We start from the raw sequence: 8,071 nt of genomic DNA on the forward strand, positions 1-8,071 counted from the left end.
ATGTGCAGTTTTACCCCCATGAATCCAACACCTCTCCTGGTGCGGTCCTCCTGGTAGTGCGATGCGTACGAGATCGGGGGAAGCTTTGGGCTGCGCTGAGGTGGAGGCCTCCTGGGAGCTGGTGCCACGCAGTTTGTCTCTTGCCCAAAGCTATGAGCTGGGGTCTCATTGGAGGAAAAAAAAACTGGCTTTCCCAAAACATGTTGACCAGAGCCTGGGCCCTGCCAGCAGGTGAGGGGATCCCAAGGCAGGTGCTGGGCATGGAGGCCAGGAGGCATAGGCTGGGGAGAAGAGAGTTTGGGCCCTCTCAGGGGGGCATTACCCCTCCCTCATTTGCACACCTCACATCACCCTGCTTGGCCCCAGATGACGACTGGTTAGCCAAAGATGGGTAAGATTCATCAGGGAAGGAACAACCTAAGATAGGCATAGTTGCAAAGGGACCATCAGGAGAAAACTTGGAGCCAACAGAGGTGGGGTACAGACCCTCACCACCCCCCCCCAACTTTGCAGGGGCCTAAACCCTGTATGGCTACCTTGTTTCCCATGCCCAGCTCAAATCGGGACACACCAACACCTGCAACAAGAAAAGGATGAGATACAGGTGATGCTATTGCCCACTGGCACGGGCAAGCATCAAAGAGGGGAATGCAGTAGGCAGCCCCTGTTTGCCCAAGCCATTTCCTCTCACAGCAGGCAGGTCCCTGTTTACTCAGGCCGTTTTCCCTTTGAGAAGTCTCACTCTCCCTGGGAATGTTTGAAACTGCACATAGGCAGGATAAGACAAACTCCTGTAGAGACTTCTCCTGTACATCGGCACGTAGTCAAGCGCTTCCCTTAAAACCCTGTGACAACCCCTGTTAGGGGCTTAGACTTTCAGAGGCTACTCGGCTGAGCCCTATGGCCATAGGTGAATAAAACCTCCTTCCTGAAACGTCAGAGCCTCGACCTTGGTTTGTTCTGTGCCCACCTAACATTCCTGGAGGCTTACAGCCTTGCTCCTGGTTTCATGCAGCAACATCTTCTTCAGCAGTTATAATTTTGCTTGTTTTTTTTTAATAGGCTTTCTAGTGGGTATGAAATGATTTTTCACTGTAGTTTTGATTTGCATTTCCTTAATAACTAATGATGTTGAGCATCTGCTTTTTGGCCATTTGTGTATCTCCTTTGAGGAAATATCTATTCAAACCTTTTGCCCATTTTAAAATTGGATTGTTTATGTTCTTGCAGTTGAGTTGAAAGATTCTTTATGTATTCTGGATATTAAACCCTTACTGGATATGTGGTTTTTAAATATTTTCTCTCATCTTGTAGGTTCTTTTACTTTGTAGATAAAGTCCTTTGGGATGCACAAACATTTTTAATTTTGATTAAGTTTCATTTATGCATTTTTTCTTTTGTTGTTTGTGCTTTGGGTGTAAAGTCTAAAAAACTATTGCCTAACACAAGGTCCTGAAAATGATTTCCTGTGTTTTTGTCTAGGAGTTTTATAATTCTGGTTCTTATATGTAGGTCTTTGATCCATTTTGATTTGGTTTTGGTATACGGTGTGAAGTAGCAGCCCACCTCCATTCTTTGCACATGGACATTCCGTTTTCCCAGCAGCATTTGTTGAAGAGACTATTCTTCTGCTGGCACCCTTGTCAGAACTCAGTTGACCATGAATGTGAAGGGTGATTTTGGACCTCTCAATTTGATCCCACTGTTCTGTGTGCCTATACTCATGGCAATTCCATGCTGCTTTGATCATTGCAGCTTTGTAATAAATTTTATGATCAAGAAGTGAGTCCTCCAACTTCAGTCTTCTTTTTCAAGACAGATTTGAGTAGTCAGGGTCTTTTATCCATCCATATAAATTTGATGATTGGCTTTTCCATTTCTGCAAAGGAAGTGGTAGGAATTTTGATTGGGGTTGCATTGAATCTGTAAATCATTTTGGGTAGAATTGACATTCAACAATATTTTATTTCCAACCCATGAACACAGAATATCCTTCCATTTATTTAGGTCTTCTTTTATTTCTTTTAGCAGTGTTTTGTAGTTTCCTGTATATAAATCCTTTACATCCTTAAATTTATTCCTAGATATTTGATTATTTTAGTTGCTCTTGTAAGTGGATTTTTTCTTGATTTCTTCTTCTACTTATTCATTACTACTGTATAAAAATGCTACTGATATTTGAGTGTTGCTCTTGTACCCTGCACTTTGCTGAATTCATTTATAAGTTCCAGCGCTTTGTTGTGGATTTTTAAAGATTTTCTGTATATAGGATCACGTTGTCTGTAAATAGGAAAAGTTCTATTTCTTCCTTTCTAAGTTGTATGCTTTCTTTTCCTCCTCTTGCCTAACTGCTCTAGCTAAAACTTCCACTACAATATTGAATACAGTTGGAGGAGGCATCCTTGTCTTGTTACCAGTATTGAGGGAAAGCATTCAATGTTTTATCACTATGATATTAGCTGTAGGTTTTGCATAGATGCTCTTTATCATGTTAAGGAAGTTTCCTTCTATTTCCAGTTTTCTAAGTGCTTTTATCAAGAAGCGATGCTGAATTTTTTCAAATGCTTTTCCTGCGTTTACTGAAGAGATCATGTGGTTTTATCCTTAATTTAGTTAATATGGTGTATGATGTTAGTTGATTTTCTCATGTTGCACCCACCCTTGCAAACCAGGGTTAATCCCACTTAATCATGTCATATAATTCTTGTGATGTGCTGTTGGATTTGGTTGCCTAGTTTTTGTTGAAGATTTTTGCATCTAGGTTCATAAGGGGCATTGGTCTGTAGTTTTCTCTTCTTGTGGTGTGTTTAGCTGGGTTTGGTATGCGGGTGGTATAGGCCACATAGAGTGAGTTAGAGAGTGTCCTGTCCGCTTCAATTTGGGGAAGACTTTGAGCAGGATTGATGTTCATTTTCTTAGAATGTTTGATAAAATTCCCCTGTGAAGCCATCTAGTCCTGGGTTTTTCTTTGTTTGGAGATTTTTTATTACCGATTCTATCTCTTTACTAGTTATTAGTTTGCTGAGACCTTCTATTTCTTTTTGAATCAGTGTAGGTAGACAGTTTGTGTGTTTCTAGGAATTTGTCTATTTCATCTAAATTATTTAATTTATTCATGGTATCCTCTTATCATATTTTTTATTCAGTGGGATCAGTAGTAATGTTCCCCTTTTCATTTTTGACTTGTGTTATTTTTCTCCTCTTTCTTTGTCAGTCTAGCTAAGGATTTGTCAATTTTGTTGATCATTTCATTTCAGAGAATCAACTTTTGTTTTAGTTGATTCCCTCTATTGTTTTTTTTTTATTCTCTGATTCATTTATCTTTGCTCTTACCTTTGTTATTTCCTTCCTTCTTCTCAGTTTGGGTTTATTTTGCTGTTCTTTTTCTTTTTGAATTTTTTTTTTTTTTTTTGCATGGGCAGGCACCGGGAATCGAACCCAGGTCTCTGGCATGGCAGGCGAGGACTCTGCCTGCTGAGCCACCGTGGCCTGCCCTGTTCTTTTTCAGTGTAAGCATTTTAGACCTATAAGTTTTCTTCTAGGCACTGCCTTTTCTGCATCCCATAAGTTTTGGCGTGTTGTGTTCCATTTGCATTAGCCTCAAGGTATTTCCTAATTTCTCATGTGATTTCCTCTTCAACCCATATTTAAGAGTATGTTGTTTAATTTACACATATTTATGAATTTTCTATTTCTACCTCTGTTACTGATTTCTAGCTTCTATACATTGTGGTGAGAAGATATCCTGTATAATTTCAGTATATTTTAAGTTATTGAGATTTGTTTCGTGATCTAATATATGGTCTCTCCTGGAGAATGATCCAAGAAGGATGAATATTCTGTTGTTGTTGGATGAAGTGTTTTGTATAGGTCTGTTAGGTCTTGTTGGTTTAGAATATCATTCATGTTTTTTATTTCCTTGTTGATCTTCTGTCTAGATGTTCTATCCATTATTGAAGGTGATGTATTGAAATTTCCTACTATTAATGTAGAACAATCCCTTTGTTTCATCAAATCTGTCACTCTTTGTTTCATATATTTTTGAACTCTTGTGTTAGGTGAAATATTTATTATGCTACATCTCCTTGTTATGACCCCTTTATCAGTATATAATGACCCTCTTTGTCCCTTGTAACCGTTTTTTACTTAAAGTCTATTTTATCTGGTATCAGTGTAGGTACCTGTGGTAGTTAGATTCAGGTGTCAACTTGGCCAAGTGAGTGTACCTAGTTCTGTTGCTGCGGACATGAGCCAATGGTACGTGAACCTCTTCTGTTGCTGATTACATCTGCAGTCGGCTAGGAGGCATGCCTCCTGCAATGAGTGACATTTGACTTAATTGGCTGGTGCTTAAATGAGAGAACGTGACCAACGTAGCACAGCCTAAGAAGCTCAGCACTCCTCATCTCAGCACTCGCAGCTCAGTCCAGGCCTTTGGAGATGCAGAAAGAAGTCACCCCGGGGAAAGTTGTTGGAACCCAGGGGCCTGGAGAGAAGACCAGCAGAGACCATCCTGTGCCTTCCACGTAAGGAAGTGGAAAGCTAGCTGCCTTTCCTCTGAAGAACTAACAAAATAAATCCCCTTTTATTAAAAGCCGATCCATCTCTGGTGTGTTGCATTCCGGCAGCTAGCAAACTAGAACAGTACCCCAGCTCCCTTTTGGTTACTACTTGCATAGTATTTGTTTTTCTATCCTTTAACTTTCATCCTTCTTATGTCTTTGAATTTAAGGTGAGTCTCTGGTAAACAGCATATAGCTGGGTCATGCTTTTGTATCCATCCTGCCAATCTCTGCCTTTTGACTGGACAGTTTAATTCATCTACATTTAAAGTCACTATTGATAATGCAGGACTTTCTTCTGCCATTTTGCAATTTGGTCTTTGTGAGTCATACCTTTTTGTTCCTCAATTCTTCTACTTTCATATTTCTATTATTTTTCATACTGTACCAAATTGATTCCCTTCTCATGTCTTTCTGAGTATATGTTCCATATATTCTCCTTGTGCTTACCATGGGATTAAAATCTAACATTCTGAATCTTCAACAATCTATTTGATTTGACACTACCTTGATTTGAATAGCATACACCTACACATTTCCTATGCTCGTCCCTCCCCCACTTTTTTTGTACTTGTTACAAATTATATATTTGTACATTGTATGTCCAAAACCATAGACTTATCATGACTTCTTATGCATTGGCATTTTAACATCTGAAGAAAGTTAAGAAGTGGAGTTACCTACCAAAAAATACAATACAAATAATAAAACCTTAATAATTACCTTTACCAGAAGTCTTTATTTGTTTATGCTACTTTGAACCACTTTCTAGTGTTCTTTCCTTTCACACTGAAGAACTCCATAAGCATTGCTTGTAAGTCAGGTCTAGTGGTATTGAACTCCCTCAGCTTTTGTATCTATGGTATACTAGGGTTCTCTAGAAAAACAGAACCAACAGGAGATATCTGTAAATATGAGATTTATAAAAGTGTCTCATGCTACCATGGGAATGGAAGAGTCCACCTCTGTAGGGCAAGCTGTGCGATGGCAGCTCCAATGAAGGGTCTCTACAAACTCCATAGAGAGGCTTGCTGACTGAAGAAACAGTAAAAAAAAAAAAGTCTCTTTTCTTTCTTAATAATCTTCGACTGATTGGATATTCTCATTTGCAGGGGACACACCCTTAGCTGATCACAAATGTAATCAGCCACAGCTGCAGTCAACTGACTGATCATTTAATACACAGCCTTCTGGTTTATCAACCAGCCACAAAATATTCTTGCAGCAACTTGGCCTGGCACATCACCTGACCAACTTGACACCAGAACCTAACCATCACAGTCCACCCTTTGTCAACATGGCAGCTATATACATCACCTTGAAATATGCTTAATTTTCAAATAGAACATAGTAGCAGACATATATTTTGCCTAACAATACTCAACTGTCCTGCATACAACCAGAAACAAACTACATCTCTCCAGGATAGGGTAAGAGTCCTTAGGTAATATGCACTCTTAAACTTCATATCCTATGACTTAAATACTATAACATGAACAATACAACTTATGTCATATGATGAGAGGAAAACAAGATATTTGCTTATGTACAAACAAACATACCCGTAACACAACAGGGAAGAAATAGTCATACCATCACAGTCCTCTTTACCATAACTGTGGTCATAGTTCATATTTATCACCACCATCTTCTACTACCCATTCAATGTTCCTTTTACCCTCAGAAAGCACTTCAGTTAACTGTGGTTCTTTGCTGGGTAGAGTGACCCAAACTTTCATTCCTGGAGTTTCTGGGCCATTGGTAGTCCTAGCAGGACTGGGTTGTTGCAGTTTTCCATTCATTTTAATCACAGGACATGGTAATGCTAAGAGACACCCTAGGGGATCTCCTGTATTCCAGAAAAACTCTTCTTTACCTCCAATGTGTAACTGCAGTCCTATTTCCCCTTGATAATCAGGTTCAATCACCCCAGACAGTACAGTAATCCCTTTTCATGCCTGTTGATTCAATGGCATGAGAAGCCCGAAGTGGCCAGGTGGCAGTCTTAACTTCTAGTTCAATGGAGTCATTCTTGTGGCTTATGGTAGAAGTACTCCACCTTTTGGAACTAAGACCTATAGACCAGGAGAGCTTCAGGTTTTAGGGACAGGAAGCAAAAATGTTCCTAGTGGATCACTAGGGGTGATAGTGAGTGGTGCCACTCCCATTTCCACCCCTTGGTTCCTGGAGTTGTGAATCCTGGCCATACAGTGGATGCTGATTCAGAGCATATGCAGCCTCCTGGAGAACACTGCCCCAGCCCTGCAAGGTATTGCCACCCGATTGGTACTGTAATTCAGTCTTCAAAAGACCATTGCATCATTCTATCAACCCAGCTGCTTCTGGATGATGGGGAACATGGTAAGACCAGAGAATTCCATGAACATGTGCCCATTCCTGTTCTTGATTTATTGTGAAATGGGTTCCTTGATCAGAAGCAATGCTATGTGAAATACTACGGCAGTGGATAAGGCAATCCATAAGTTCATGGATGGTAGTTTTTGTGGAGCACTACGTGCAGGAAGGCAAACCCATAACCAGAGCATGTACCTGTTCCAGTTAGCACAAATCACTGCTCCTTCCATGATGGAAGTGGTCCAATGTAATCAACCTGCCACCTGATCAGGTAGCAAGCTGATCACCTCAGGTAATGGTGCCATATTGGGGACTGTGGGTCTTTGTTGCTGGCAGATTGGGCACTCAGCAGTAGCTGTAACCAGGTCAGCCTTGGTGAGCGGAAGTTCATGTTGCTAAGTCCAGGCATAAACCTCCATCCCTATCAACATGCCCACTTTTTTCATGAGCCCATTGGGCAATAGCAGGGGTGGCTGGGTTGTATCCATAAAATGTGTTATCTTATCCACTTTATTGTCAAAACCTTCCTATGCTGAAGTCACACTCTAGTGAGCATTCCTATGGGATACAAATATCTTCATGTTTTTTTCCTACACAGAAAGATCTACCTCTTCTCAAGACCTCTTTGTCACCAATTTTCCAGTCATGCTCCTTCCAAGTCCCTGACCAGCCAGCCAAACCATTAGCAACAGCCTGAACTAAAACTCCATTGATCACCTGACTTCATAAATCCCTAGTCTGACTGCTGGGCCACAGTGATGTTTTGGGTATCCTGGAATTAGTGTCACTTCTGAGCCAGCATCTAATAATCCTCAAAATATTTGACCATTTCCTTTTCCCAGTGCCTAGTCATCCTAGTGAAAGTCCGTAGGTCTCACTGGGGGAGGTTTGGAGGAAGGCTGACAGTATAAATTTTGCATAGTGAAACAGGTCCTTCCCCAAGGGTACGTGGTGCTCCCCTCATTCAAGTCACTCTGGGTCCGTAAACTGTCTCAAGACTGGGAATTGATTAAAGGGTTTTGACTCTCTATTTTTGTAATCCAAGTTAGACTTCTGTTCATTTGACCTAGAATGCTTCTGCTTACGCAGCTCAAGCAATAATTTAGTAGACTGCCCATCTAGTTTGCGTCTAGGTTCCCCGTGATCTACTAGCC

Source organism: Tamandua tetradactyla, chromosome 1 (genome assembly GCF_023851605.1).
Source record: "Tamandua tetradactyla isolate mTamTet1 chromosome 1, mTamTet1.pri, whole genome shotgun sequence".
Lineage (NCBI taxonomy): Eukaryota > Metazoa > Chordata > Mammalia > Pilosa > Myrmecophagidae > Tamandua > Tamandua tetradactyla.